This window comes from Falco biarmicus, chromosome 1, assembly GCF_023638135.1.
Source record: "Falco biarmicus isolate bFalBia1 chromosome 1, bFalBia1.pri, whole genome shotgun sequence".
Taxonomy (NCBI): Eukaryota; Metazoa; Chordata; class Aves; order Falconiformes; family Falconidae; genus Falco; species Falco biarmicus.
Window position 1 is genome coordinate 28071852 of NC_079288.1, and position 15835 is coordinate 28087686.

Consider the following 15835-nt stretch of genomic DNA (forward strand, 5'->3'; position numbering starts at 1 on the left):
GCTGAGCGTGCTGAAGCCCAGGGCTACTCTGCAAAGCCGGGCTTGCAGAGCCATACCCCAACTGCCAGAAAGGGTATCTACTCTGCTCCTGGCAACGCCTTCGCTCACCACCTGTATTTTGTATTTGCAACTAGTCTGCGAGTTAATAGCAGGTATCCAGCCTGTCAGAGGCTGACATGTTGTGACATACAGTAAGATGACAAGTCCTGAGTGATGCCACTAAACAGGATCTCACTGCATCAGTGCCAGGCTGACAACAGTATCATTCAGGTTGGTATGAAGGCCCCCATCTCAGACAAAGAAATATTCATTATATACCACCTGGCTTGGGATGCTCCACTCGGTCTTCTTGCCACCAACAAAGATCATAAAGAGGGATTATGGGAAGTTTAAAAAGACCTCTCAGCCTGGCAAAGCTGGCACCGCAGGCTAACAGCAGGCAACTGGCCACAAACGTGCCTCCCTCCTCCGTGGAGCACAAAGCCCTGAGAGAAGGGATGCTTTCAGTGTTTTTTTTTAAAACCACATGGTCTGTGTTAGTTCATACATCACAATGCAGCATAAAGCAATGTCATGGGGTGGAACATATGAGCTAAATATATTTGTGATGCATCTTTCTTAGTATTTATATTTATTTCTCAGGAAATAGCTGATTAGCTCATACAGCTGAGAAATTCAGGTGTGTTGCTGGAGGCAAGGCTCTGTCACACAGCAAGGCATGAGGGGAGAAGTACTAAAACACCAAGATGGTAAAACCCTCCTCCCTTAGGTTTCATCAGAAGCTGAGTAGCACCAACACAGCAGAAACCACCCTGTGTACACACAGAAAATACAATTTAGCATGAACGGCTTGCTGTACCATCCAACCTGAAAAAACAGCAGCAATATTTAGGACCTATGAATCTCACCTTTGAGCTGCACATTGTCCTTGAGCCCCGGCATAGGAAGATCACAGGTCCAAAGCAAGCACAGTGTTCCTGAAGCCCTGGCACGTGAACATCCCATGGCACATTGTGCGATGGGACCGGTGGTTCACCTCCACTGACAGCACAGACTTGCCTGAGGACAATAGGAGCTCTTTGCAATTGCAGGGCAAGACACACCACACCTCAGTGACTACAGTTTCATTGTGGTTTTCAGGATGAAGAGATGAATAAGAGACATTATTCTGAAGCCATAGGCAACGCACAGCCAAGGAGACTGGAATTACCTACCCACCAGCTCGCAGCCCTCTTCCACTGCCAGAAGGTCAGCTGGAGACCTCAGCCTTGTGGTGCAGCACTGGCTGTACACCCCAACAGGAGGACAGACCAGTATAAAAGCACCTTTTTTCTGCGATGCAGATTGCAGCCTGCCCCAGAGAGCAGGACTCCCTGCATCCCTCAGCCCCTGCCACCCTGGGAGCTCCAGGAGCTCCTTCACCCCCTGCCAACAGAGCCTGCCCCTCTGTGCACACCAGCCTTGAACAGCGCAGGAGTCTATTTGCTTTCTTGATGCTCCATAAGTAAAAGAATAAGATTTATAGCATATTTTAAGGTTAATCAGTAAAATCTTTCAGGCAACTAACTGTATAAGCTTCTATTCAAATAGCATGATTTATAATACTGAGGAGAAGTGATTGGGAACAGCATGGAGAGCCACAGGAGGAGATATTTGCTTAGATTCCCCATTCTGCAGTGTGAAAGACATGTCTGCAGCTCGGCGGACACTGGTGGAGGTACTGTGCCCTGTGCCATGGTCCCAGAGGCTGTGGCAATGGTCCATGGTGGTTTGTCCTCTGACCCAGCCCAGGGCCAAAGCAAACATCCCCCGCAGCGCCTCAGCCCCGCCAAGCTGCAGCAGCGGGATGGCCCATGCAGACCTGTGCAGCATCTCAGCCGATCTGCAGGGAGCCACGGCCACGCTGCTCCAGAAAACCTCTGGAAAAACTCCAGATAACATCGCTCTTGCACAATGCAAACACTTCACAAAACTGTGTCCGTTTTCCCAAATGGAAATTTTGGTAGAAGCAAGGAAAACGAAGCAGAGTTACAACGATGTTCAACCTTTACTCCTGCAGCAACTTTTAAAATTATCTGTTGTGAGATTTTAAAAGTCTAAAATGAATTGATTCGCTTCATCTAAAACAGCGGTTTTGCCAAATCTACTTATCAGCCTTCCTGGAACAGCGTTTTGCTACCTTCCTGATAATGTTCCTGTTCCAGTTAAAAGGAGGCTGAGCATCAAAATCTCCGTATCCCTTTGCAAATTGACTTTCTGTCCTCCTCCCAGTTCTGACAATACCCTTCTCCTTACAGTTCAAACACTTGTGGACACAGTGAATGTGCCGCATGTAATTAATTAACTTAATGAATTTAGTGACCTACCTGTGGATAACCATAGCTGAATGCTTCCTTTAATAGATTCTCCTGCACCACTAGGCCAGGGATGGAGGGATGGAGAAGACCTGGTGTGCAAGGTGCAGCGGCTGCTTTCACAACATTTGGACACATTCCCCGAGTTCCCCCACATCCCCCTTCCCCAGGCAGAGCCCCTGTGGGGACGTATCCTGGCACAGGGTCTGTGGCCATGGGCTTGGCTTTATGCTGCTCTTAAGCCACATTTAACTGCGTGTCGGTCTGTAACCATTGCGGGGGCACGGGAGCTGCCGGAGCCATGCCGTGGTGAAGGGAAAGCAGTGCGATGGCACCCAGTGCAGAGAGTGGCAACAGAGCGTGGATAGCACCAGGGGGAACCCAGGCCCTGGAGAAGATTAGTTGGTGTTCAAACAATGACTTCAAACCCAAAATTGCCCCAAAAATGGAAAGCCAGAAGCAGTTCCTAAGCTAGCAGCCAAGTTCTTGGGGAGCAGCCAGCAAGGGGACTCTGATAATAACTAACAGTGTTTATTTGCCTTACTTAAAAATATAAAGATTTTCTCTCTAGTTCTGGGCAGGGGGAAAGGTTAATGAATTCCTTCAGAGCAAAGAGATCTTCAGACCTCTCAGTGAAAACAAGGTCAGAAATCAATGCTGGAGGTGGAGCAGGGAGGCCAGGTTGGAAAATAATGAAAAGGAAAAAAAAATACATAAATAAAGAGGCAGGGAAAAAAATGATAAGCTAAACAAATGGCAGGGTGACACTTGCTCAGCTCCCCACAAAGAATATTGAATTATTGTCTATAATTTGGGCTATCGAACCTAAATTAGGGCCTCCAGACTAAAAACTGCTGCATTGTGTGAGGGTACATCAAGGGTCAAATGCTCCTTTGGTTTGCTCATTATTTGCTCTGATACTAGGCTGTCATTAGTGGCAGCAGTGCTGAACAAAGCTGCATTACAAAGGCAGTACACATCAATGGTGCTAATTAATTGGATTAATGGAAGGGCAGCACAAATTAGGTCTGGCTTGGATAATTTCAATGAAAACTGAATACCAATCCCCAAAGTCATTGGAATATGGATGAGGCAAATTGAGTTAAAATAGAGGAGACTGCTGCATTCATTAGCCCGCCCACCCTCTGAAGTAGTTGTTTAATATGCAAACTATTAATATGCAAATCAGCACAAATGAAAAAAGTGTGGGTTTTTTTCCGCCCCCCCCCCCCCCCCCCCAGTTCTCCCCGAACACGGGCAGCTGCCTGACGTGAAAGAGCTGCGCATTTCCGCGCTGGCAGAGGACGGCGTTACCAAGAGCAAAGAGGAGCTTTTATGTCAGAAATTCACTTCTCGTAACCTGTGCTGCCCTCACTCAGCCCCATGCAACCCAGGGAATGGAACCGCCTGGAAAAATAACTCATTAAGAAAACATAATCTTGCCCCAAATTGTGCTTCTGGGTCCCACGGGGTGGGGGGTGGGGGCAATCTGGCCACAAGCCCTTCAGGCAGCAGGCAAGCCTGCCCAGCTGAAGGGGCCCGTGGGGCCAGGGTGATGCTCCACACGATGGGCAGGAGCCTGGCAGACCCCCGAGCCCACAGGCACCACACTGCAGCCAGTGCCTTCCCTGGCAGCTGGGGAGCTGGGAATGTCACCTGCAGCTTGGGACACACTGCCCCCCCCAGCAGCATCCCAGGTGCTGAGATGGGGTTTGCTCTCCAGTTTTGGGGTGGGCACAGGGACTGCCTTGTGCCTGCTGGTATTGGCTATAAAGCGCTTTTAATCATTTAGTTTGTTAAGGAAAGGTGATAAGGCAACTTTCTTGCTCTTTATAACTACCTCCCATGGAAGCCTTGAGGAGCGGAGGGCTCTTCACTGAGGCAGAAGTGAAGCAATGTTTGCTCCAGCTCACCCCGAAACATGGGGTCTCGGGCAGGAGATGCTCAGGCAGCATGACAGCACACCTGAGAACACCGTTAACGGTTCCTCCTGAATCTGTAATCCAAATCACCTTGGCCAGCACACGAACCACTGAATCCATAAAGATTAGTAATAATTCCCAAACCATTTCTGACTTCACGGTTCCAGCCCTGTAAATTACAGCTCTATTGTGGTGCTTCCCCAGCGCTGCTGCAGCACTGCGGTGCCAATCACCACCCTCCGACAATTAGAGAGCGAGTGCAAAACTTCTTACAAACTGTAATTACCCTTAAAAACTGTATCCCTCTTTGGCTTCCTTTGCTTAGCGGGTGACCCTTCAATGTTGTGACAAACGCCTTGTTTGGAATTATTTTTTCATTTCTAGCTGTTAACTAGACATGCCACCGGTTCAGCTTTTGGCTGAGTTTTCTTCTTGGCTAAATGAGGTTATACATGTCATCTCTCACCCGTACCGCCACAGCTCACCTCGTGCACTTGCCATTTCGTGGGCCCACTGCGGGTTGGGGGCTGCCTGGCTGCCACACGGGCACCTTCCCACTGGTGCCGCAGCAGGGCTTCTCCACCACTGTGCCACCACGCCAGACCGTGGCCCAGCAGGGCTTTGTTTCTAGTGAACAAACTGTCCTGTTGATCTGAGAGGGATTAGGTACTTGATGTTAGGAGTGCACGCAGGCTTCCTGAGCTTCAACAAAGCCATGTACTCAAGCTTCACTGAGCTGGTTCACAGAGTCAACTGCATTTTTATGGTCTGAATACAGACCAGAGGGAAAGAGCAGAGCTGCAGAGACCAGAGGAAGGTGGTGACTTTCCACACAACAGCAGTGAAATACTTTTAGTGCTAGTGACCACAGCAGGTACTTACAGAACAAGTCTTGCCCCATGCCCTTTGTTGTACACTCCATTGGGAGCAGCTGCCAGAGCACTGGGACCGCTCCCGTCTCTTTCCCAGCTGCACTGGTCATTAACTGGATTTGCAGCAACAGATCAGACAGCGAGGGCTCCCCCTTGGCAATGGCATCAGCTAAATTGGCTCCTGATAACCTTTGTATGGGTAAACTTATTCCGTAAAGCCAACATCATAGAATCATTTAGGTTGGCAAAGACCTTTAAGATCAAGTCAAACTGTTAACTCAGGACCCATATTGCAGACTGGTCCCCAGATCTCCCCCTCTACATGTACTTGGTAGCACACTGTTGATTTACCTGAGCTTCCCACCCCATTTAGAAAACCACACTTGGCGAGCCCTGCTCCCTTTAAACACTTGTTGTTTGATCCCTTATGGCCCTGCCTTGCATCGGGGAGGTGAATCCCCCAGCATGGGGTAAGAACAGACGTGCCCTCTGCACCCTGCTCACCCGTGGGTGTCTGGGAGAGGCGAGGAGGCTGCACACCCTCACTGTGCACCCAGGGGTTTCATTTACCATGGAATCCCCAGTTCCACACTGCCGGCTCCCCCTCGCCGGAAGGTTTGGGCTGCAGGATGAGTTCTGAGACAGTGGCACGTGGTCCTGCGCCACAGTGCTGCGGAGCATGAGGGGCTTTTCTCACAGCACCCCCTCCTCTGTCTCATGAGGAGCTTGGCTGCTGCTGAAGCAACAGGTCTGGGCTCCCAATAGCATTGATTTTTCCCTCTGCAGTGAAGATGCTCATGCACCAGCTCGCGGGCTGCATGCAGAGCTTTGGATTCTTCTGTTTTTCCCCATTTACCATCTTCCCTCCCCTGGATAAAGAGGAGACAAGTGTTTGCAGGAAAGGGGCATGGCTTAATTCTCATGACTCAAAAACACCTCCAGTGAGAAAGGAGTTCAGTGCAGGCGCTGCTGCTCCCAGGGCTGGAGCCGTCCTGCCAGGCAGGGGGGTCTGGGCACATCTGCCCCTAGGGGCTCTTCCCGCGCCACCTGGGGCACCAGCCCCCAACGTGTCAGCCCTGGCACTGGCAGGGGACTCCCCCTCCCCCTCCAAAGCTGCCCTGGCACCTCCCAGCCCCGGGCATCCACAACCTGGCTGCAGCCAGAAGGTGAGCTTGCAGGACTTGGACAGGGAACGTGCCCACTTGTTAGCATTTTTCCTTCTTTAGCTGTTTGCTTTTAATCTTTTCTTTGTTTTATAGGGTCTCGTACTGCACTCACCACTTGTTTCTGAGCACCCGTCAGAGCGTATACCTAAGTGCTTCGTGCAGAATTAAGCCATTAAATATTTCAAGGGATAGGGCATCTATCTTTTCCTCCAGGAGACTAGTGTGTCTAATAAATCCCACTGTCGGGGTCCCTCTAACTCAGCACTGTGAACTTGCCAGTGGGTTCAAGCTCATCTCTTGTCACTCAGCCTGTGCCAGAGTGGTCAGAAGAGAAAAAAGTGCTGGAGCATTTGGGAAAACTGTGGCAATGCCTAAGAGCAGCCAAACACAAAAATAATGCCTTTGTTTTATTCAGCAGTATAATGCTACTGATTTTCTTAGCACTCCATCCTTATCAGTAAGATGGGCAAGCGCAGCTCTCCCTGGCGTGCTCTGGGCATGCTCCAACACATTGCATGCTGCAGGGACAGAGGATGGTGCAAGGGGACATGCAGCCAGCCCTGCCCTGCCCAGTCCTAGGTGGAGTCAAAGGGGAGCAAAATACCAAGTAACTTTAACGACACTTACAAAAGTGCAACCAGCTTTTCTTAATTACAGTCAGGTCGGCTCCTCAGGCAGAATGAGCCTGTAGCATGGCAGCTATTTTCCCAGTGATTTCATTTAGTTTGTTTTTCTGTGCATAAGGGGATGTTGCTGTGATCCCTCCAAGAGCTGGCAGAGCCTCCATGCTCTTGTCACCCTGTAACAGCTTCCTGGATTAATGATTCCGCAAAGGGCTAATTCTTAAGAGGGCAATGTCTTTTGCAGGCTGGTATTGATCTTTGTCAGCTTCCCCTTGAAAGAAAGAAAATATTGGCTTATTTACAAAAGGTAGCTTTTTGCTCCTGGCAAGTCAGCCTCAAGATTCACGGCTGCTCGTGTCCCTCAGAAATTGGAAAAGCCGAGGGTAGTTCCTCGAGTGTCAAAATCAAAGTCCTCGAAGTTCACAAACCCCTGCAGAGCGTAGGTGGTGGAAGGGGGTGGGTTTTGCCACCAAGCAGGCGGACAGAGGGCTTTGTGCTGCAGAACAGACCCCAGCCAGCGGAGCTGAACCAGAGCCAAGCACAGGGAGAGGAGCTGGGGACAGAGCAGCCATTAACTTCATGGCTGAAATACTGGACTTCACATTTGGTTTGTGCTCTAAAGGTGAAGAAATACCAGTTTTCAAGAGTATGCATTAAATAGACTATTTAAAAAAAACAAAAACTTTTATATGTTATTGTAACACCAAAATAAAAATACAAAAATATTCAAAATTCAAAATAATCTAAATTCTGAACAATCATTTTAGCAAACCCCCAAGAATATACCTTTCAGTAATCAGTGCTTTGCAAAAATGGGAAGGTTCCCACCAACAATTTTCCTTTCAGAAACAGCCTTCCCACCAGCAGAAGCCAGTGCTGGTCACAGATGGGCAGCTCAGCGCTCCTGAGCACAGCAGCCAGTCCCCTTTCCCCCCACCACCCACCGAGATGCCCACCGCCCACCGAGAAGCACAGGAGCCTCACACAGAGAAGCTGCACCCTCTGCCTCCCTGAAAAAGAACGTTAAAATATCTGCACATGAATAACCAAACACTAGGCTGATTCGCAAAGTGCTCCCAGAATAGTCCAGATACATGTGTGCATCTATGCACATATATATATATGTACGCACAAGAATAGAGAAGAGGGCGTTTTCAGCTCAGATAAAGGAGGAAACGTGAATTATAACATCAAAAAGATACTGGAAAACACGCAGCTGCAGCATGCTACCTGTGAGCACTAGGGATGACAGCAGAGTCTGTGCCTGCTGTCCCCAGGACTGCTCCTGCCCCTCCTGCACCCACTGCATGCCAGCGGGTTGGGCCAGCCCCCCAGCACGGCCGTGATGGCACTGCAGCACAGGCAAGGTGGTTCAGGATTGCTGCTGTACTCTGCCAGCAGCAGACCTGGGGTACCCCTCATCGGCTCTTGACCATTTGTTGGTGAAATAAAATCAAGTCAGATTTAGAGAGGGATTTTGCTGTGCCAGGGTGTCTGGTAACGTTCACAAGCAAATGGGCACGGGGCAGGAGGGTCCTAAAAGCACAGTAGCTTGTTCCCATGGTGGAATGTTTGCACTGATGTTTGGAGGAGATCCCAGCCCCAAAACCCTCACCCATCCCCTGCCTTGTGTTCACCCCTTGGGACAGCCACTCTTCCCACTGGCTGCTGCCTGCCTGGCTCGCCATGCCCAAAATGTCCCAAAATTATTGATGTTACCATTATGACCGAGTTCAAGGCTGTGTCATTGAGCATAAACTTAAACACTGATCCTTCCATATCTGACAAAAAGCAACCTCAATGTCATGATCAAAGGTACTGGGAGTGCTGAAGCACATGCTCCCCGTGCCAGCCTGTGCCCTCAGGTTGGCCGGTCCTGCGGGTGCCTCGCTCCGCATCCCCTCTTTAGCACCGTGCTAAACAAACAATATTGCACACTAAAACAAAACAAAAAAAACACCAAACCAAAACACCAACTAAAAAGCTCTTCCACCCACTAACTCCTGCTGTGCAGAAGGTGCCAAATCAGATTACAGCGCACAGTTGCCACATTATCCTGTCTCGACTTCACTAACGCTCATTAAGCTTCTAAAATCCTTTTTATGGTGTTTATAACACCTCCAGAGGAGTTTACTGTGTAAATATTATTCTACCATTAAATCCTGCAACAAGGCAACCGTCAACAAGTGGAATTTGTAATGGGCCTGCCGAGAGGGCTCGGCTCGCAGGCTGCGGCTCCTGTGAAGTGAGGCCAACGAAAGCAGCCAAGAACACAGTACGGAGTGATAAAGCACTTCATTTTGATGCTTTAAATCTCCTACCACTTGGGCCTGCTTAATGTAACAGGCCCACTGAGACATTAGATTTGGGCCTGGAGTCAAATAAGCTACAGGGAGCCACTTACTGAAAGCAGCCCTCCACACAGCGGCAGCATTAGCGGTTTAACCCAGCTAATCCGGCACGGAGCTGCCGTCGGCTAACGCGCGCCTGGCCGGCAAAGGGATGGATCCAGGTGGCCCCTTGGCAGCGGCTGCCCTTGCCCACTACATAGGGATGTGCTGCCATTGTGCCCGGGGGTGAGGGTGGGCATTCTCTGGCTGCCAGCGCACCCCAAGGATGCTCACGTGGTGCCGGGAGGTCAGGGACCAGAGGATGCTGCAGCTGGCAGAGGCTGGACCACCCTGGGCAGGCTCCCTGGTGGTTCTTCCAGCTGGGAGCAGTTGGAGCACGGAAGCCCTTCTCCCAGCTCCTCTTCACACCCTGTCTGGGAACAAAAGAAATGCAAAAGGGAGAAGGTTGCCTAAAAAAAAAAAAAAAAAGGGCAGAAAAAAAAAAGCAAAAGCTGAAGGGGGAATGTGGGCAGTGGGAGGGGAGGGAAGGAGACTCCCTGAAGATCCCATGGAGCTGGCAAGTGTCAGAATATCAACAGCTCTTCCCAAAGCACAAAATAAACATGGTGAAACACACACAATTTGCAAACCCGTGCCGCTTTCTCCCTGCCGAGCTGTGCTCCCTCTGCTCCCCACCAGGCCCCGTGTGTGCCGGCATGGGGACAGGGTGTGTGGGCGTGAGTGTCCCTCCACTCCAAGAAGCATCTGGCAGCACCCAGAGCACGCCAGGCAAATCACGGATTTGCTTTTACTTCATTTGCAAAAAGTGAACCCAAGATGAAGCCTTTGGAATCTTAGGGCAACAAATAATTAAAAGACTGTTTGGGGGCAAGCGTGAAACTCGGTTGAAGTATGGTGTTTCATTTCACATCATCAAACCCCTTTCCTAAAGCCTTCCCTCCAGAAACAAAGGCAACTCCCCAAATCGGTACTTAACTGATAAATGCTACTTTGCAATGAAAAACCTCATTTTGAAAATGGCAATCTGATACGCTTTGAGGTTTTGGAAAAGAAAGACCATTCCTTCCTTTTTGGGCCAATGTATTAGTCTAATTCAAGATCAAGTTTGCAGATAACTTCGGTTCCTCCCAGGCGCGACCGTCCATCCCCCCGAGGCAGCTTCCCCTCACCAGGGCTCACCCGGGCTGCCGAACGTACCAGTCCACCCACCGCCCCGCACTGCGGCACGACCCACCGCCCGCCCCGGCCCTAGCCTCGCTGCGCAGCCACCGCCAGGCAGAGTCTCCCAGTGTGCCTGGGCAAACCGTGCCTGTGTAAGAGAGATGACCAAGTTTGGAAATGTTGCTCAATAACTTCTACCATATGTGTTTCCTGGTGCCGTGTCAGTGCCGGCATCCAAGAGCGAGGCTCGTTCAGGTTAGGAGGGGCTCGGCTCCTCCTGGGAGCCCCGGGCCGGCTGCAGACCCCAGCATCGCCCGCCCTCCTCTCTCCCCCACCAGCCCTCTCCTGCCTTCACAACAGAGGGATGCAAAGCATCCATGCGAGCTGGAAATCAAAGTCACCCAGCAGATCTGCTTCACAAATTCCAGGTTTCAAAAATTTTTTTTGGAACGAGAGCAGAAACAAACATTTTTAAATTGTCTGTGGAGGAACATGCTGGAAATCATTGCTGCAGCTTAACTAAAATGTTTCGGTTTTGACAAAACTGCTTGGATTTTATTTTGATTTTGACTTCAAGGAAAATAATTTATCATGCAAAATTAATATAAAGACAACAGTTACAGTGCAAAACACAAAACGTAATGTGATAAATAATGAAAATATTGAAATACAAACTGTTTCAGAAGTAAAAATTGAAATGATTTGATATGAAAATGTCACACAGGAGGCTACAGCGATGTTGGATTTTTTTTTCCGGCTTTCCCCCAAAACAAAACTCTGCTGAAATCCAGCCAGCTCATGAAGTACCAGGGTGCTAGGGGTCGGGAAGGAGCCATGCTCCTCCCGGTTTCCACGCCCTCCCACCACTCCCCTTGGCACCAGGAGGCCGATGGTGCCTGTGGCTCCTGCAGGATGTCCCATGTGCAGAAGCAGTGATTGCCATGGCAACAGGGCAAACCAGCCCCAGGCACGGGCTGGGCTGGAGCCACTGACCTGTGCCCATGGAATGGGCAGGGGCTGAGCCCCTGGCACACATCCATGTCGTGAGGTGATGAAGATGAAGTCACAGCTGGCTCAGGGTAGGACTGTGACATCAAGAAATGAGAAGAAAATATCTTCTCGTGCCCCTGTTAGAAAAACACAGCTTGGTAAGCCCCCCCCCCCCCCCCCCCCCAAAAAAAAAAAAAAAAAAAAAGCTGCATATTTTAGCAGGGTTATCATTCACATATCCATATCACATCTCCATAAGCTCCTGCACACAAGCAAGACTGGCAGCCGTGGGTAACCACCATTGCCTCAGCAGGATGATAGCCTTGGACAGGGTCAGAGAGAGAGGGAGAGGAGAAGTCTATCCTGGCCACGAGCCCACCCCAAAGCATCACGCTGCAGGTAAACTCTGTCCTGAATCAGGGTGCTCTAAAGTGACAGAACAGTCCTGCAAAACCCAGTAATGTTACCAGGATTTCAGAGCGAGGTGCAGTATGTGCAATTAAAGCTAAACCAGGTTTGAGCAATGCTTTGACACCATCGTTGACATCAACTAAGAGGACACCAAGGAATAATGAGAGGGGCCCTTTCCCAAGGTGGGGTTTAGAGGAGACTCGATACAGTCCCCGGGAAGGGATGGGAGTCTTGTCTGTGCCATAAGGTACCTTTGGCAGCACAGGAAGACTGAGCTGAATGTCAGAGACTGGATGCCTTTTAGGCTGTTTGGAAATGAGTTGTCTTTGCATCATGACAAGATGCAGTGTGATCTCCTACGAGATAAAACCCTTGTATGATACTGCAGTAAGGGGCCGGTTGCAAATGCCCTCCTAATTAATATAAATTGTTTGTTTTTCCCTGATAAACACCGAAGACATGTTTCTTTATCAAGACAAATGATGGCCCCACATTGGCAGCTCTCTCCCCACCAGCCTGGCGAGCAGCCAGTCTGTGCCAGCTCCGGCCAGCCCATGGGACAAAGTGGCAACCTGGCCCCAGTGCGCCTGGGGATGCTGGGGGCAGTGGGACCTGCTACCTTCCAGCTACCGCCCCTGTCCCGGTGCAGCCCCCATGCTCAGAAGAGCCTGAGCATGTTATGAACATTTTGTCTTCTTGCTTTCATGTATCACGCTGCAGTGGCCACCCAACACAGGAAGAGGAGAGCACCCTGGGGAGCAGAGGGAGGAACGCTTGCTTGCTGTCCATCTGCATGGGCCCTGGGCACTGGAGGATGCTCTTGCACACTTTGTGCAGTGTGTTTTGGAGCTCAAAACACTCCGACCAGAGCAGTAGTGTGTGAGATAAGAAATGGGGTGCTGAGGGCATTACAGCACATAGAGAACACTAATTAACAGGTTTCCAGCAAAAGGCAGCCTTGGGTAAGGTTCCCAATTATCCTGACAGGGATAGGGATTTTAATGGGCACTGGCATGTCCAACAAAGGTCTGCAGGCTGCTCCTGACACAATCCCATTCAGGCAGCTTTTGTGCAGTCGAGGGGCGCAGGGTTTGTGAACGCCAATGTCCCTTGGGGCAGAAGGTAGCCAGGTGGTTTTGCCTTTAGGGGGAGGCTCTGGGACAGGGAGGCACCAAATTTCCCCCTGCCTGTTCCAGGCACTGCATCCCAGGGCACCACAACACTACCCTTGGAGACCCTGACACTAACGAAGACTGCAGACATCGCCAGCTTTTTTGGGAACCTTGGCACACAGTCCCACTCCCCAGCTTGATGCCAGGTCCATTGCCTCGGTGGAACCCGCACCTGCCAAACACCAGCTGATGTCAGCAGCACCCGTGCCATGGCCCTGTCACACGCCATCGAGCTGGCAGTGCACTGGCCTCGCCGCAGCCGCTCAAGCACACTGGTGGCACAGCATCAGCATCAGCATCGGCATCAACGCAGCACGGTGACTCAGCCAGTAGGAATGTGGGAGTTCTGCACGGCTCGGTGCTGAAAGCCTTTTAATTCCAGCCTGGTGATGAATGGGCAAGGCCTGAAATGAAATGTTCGGAGGCTCAATGTACCAGGCCTCCCGCTTGTAATTATTTTTGTACAGAATATGTCAAGTGTCGTGCTTCACAAGAACTCGTTTAGCATGCAAACATTTTGTGATTAAGTGAGGCTTACTTAATTAAGCACTTTGTAATGACTCTTAAACCAAAGAGTAGTGGATTAGTGCGTCCTATTTGTGTCTATCATGTTAAAGGCGCGGTAATAACAGGTTGCTGCAGACAATTAGGGTTAGAATACAGAGTGGATGGAGGGAGAATCAGCAGGCACCCAGAGCCCCGCCACTCACTAATGTCCTGATTTAAAACTGCCTCTGTGGAGACAATGAGAATCTGGGCCCTGCATCTGCTACTACATCCAGCCCCGCGCCCACTGCCAAGCCCCAGTACCCAGCACTGCTTGGTATTGCACACCAGGACATGCCTGAGGGGTCCCACAGCAAACAGGCGGCTGGGTAGGGTGAGCATCACTCCAGGATAGGGTCCCCATGCCAGCAAGGATCACAGGCACATAATTACAAAGGCAGGAGTGGGCTGAGGATTTGCTTGAGGCTCTAAACCACAATATTTGCATGCTGTCATGGGTAAAGCAGGGGCACACACCCCTTGTATGCTGGCACACAGTGCTGCCCAAGGGCACAGCCTGGGCTGGGGGCTCCCTTGCACAAAAGAGTGCCAGTTCCTGGGGATGTGGTGTGCAGCCAGCTGCCTCCACATGCCCAGAGCACCACCTGGCTCCAGACCCAAAGGGCAGCAAAAAATAGCCGAACTCCAGCCTGGAGGGCTGCAGGGCTGCACCAGCGGGCCTGCCACTTCCAGATGAAGGAAGATGTATGCTACCAGGGAGATATGGCTCAGTGTTTTCCAGCAGCTATCAACACTGGTGGGGACGCCACCAGACCTGCGTACTGACTAGCTTCTCTTAGCAGCTCTTGGTCACCCTACATTCACCAGTCTTAGTGAACTGGTAACAGATGAATGTGTTGCTTTGCCTCCAGTGCACCCACCAGGTTGAGTGTTCACTTGGGGCCTTCACAGCATATTGACACGCCTTGGTCTTAAGCAAGGCGTTGCTTGACATCTCAGCTTCAGGCCGTGAACAGTGCAAACCATCTCCTGCAGCCGTCTGTGATGTTTCAGAGGCCCCGCAAGCCAAATGCGGGTGCTGATAGATTGGAAGGTGCAGGACAGGGCAATTCAGCCCTGAATTGTCAGTCCTAATGCCATTCCCATGAGCCAGGCAAGCTCATCCAGCTCTGTGGGGCCCCAGTTCTGTTCCGCTGGGATGCTTACACAGGAGGAATTATTGATTCTTGCTATCAGAGAGCCACAAGCACCCAAAATTACGGTAAATATGAGTCTTCTGAGCACTCAGGGTGAAGGAAGCAGCAGTTGTGATGCTCTGTAAGCTCTGTATCCTCTGAGCAGACCGCCGCACACCACACCTCGCAGGGGAAGGAGCCTGGAGGCATCAGTGAGGGACTCAGATGCCTTCTCATTGCGGGGGGTCGACAGCTCCCTGGCATCCCAGTCCTGGCTTGTGAGCTTTTCCCTCCTCCTCTCCCTCCTGGCCCCGCGGCCCAGGACCTCCAGAACTGGGGCGGCAGGAACCTCCCCCTGCCCCGGGATGCCCCCTACGCTGCGGGCACTGCCGGAGCCCACGGCGGGGTGACCGACTGCTGCGGGGCTCACCGAAAACGCAGAGCAGGGTCCAGCCAGACCCATGGAGCGGCGGGGGGAAGGCAGAGAGGGAGGACGGGCTTTAATTGTTAACCGTTTCCATTCCCCTAGGAAAGCAGCTGCCCACCGCCGCCGCACAGCATTTTGTCTTTTGTCTGTTTTTTGCCTTTGTCCGTCTGTCCGCGCGGGGCAGCGGCTCGGAGCTGGGCCGGGCGGAGCGGGGCGGGGCCGGGCGGAGCGGGCGGGGCGGGGCCGGGCGGAGCGGGGCGGGGCGGGGCGGGGCCGGGCGGAGCGGGGCGGGGCGGGGCCGGGCGGCAGCAGCCGGCACTGGCGGAGCGGCTCCCCGGGCTGCCGGCATTATTTCCCATGGTAACCAGGCTAACAACAAGCCCAGGAACGGCAACTTGTTTGGAAAACAAGACGGCGCTCAGCCCCCTCGCCGCCTCTCCCAGCCTGGTGGGTGGCACGCACGTTTATCACAGGTGACACCAACCCCCCCACCCCCCGTGCATCACGTGGAGAGAGGACAAATTATCTCATTACTCCCTAACAACTAATTCATTTAAAGGACAAAAGCAAGCAGCACATCAATCCAGCAAGTACAGTGAAGGTGAGAGGCAGAGCTGTCTCGACACACGAATTACATACCAGAAACCGTGTTAGCAGAGCGCGGGGCGGGAGCAAACCGGAGCGCCCTGGCGATGGGGGATGCA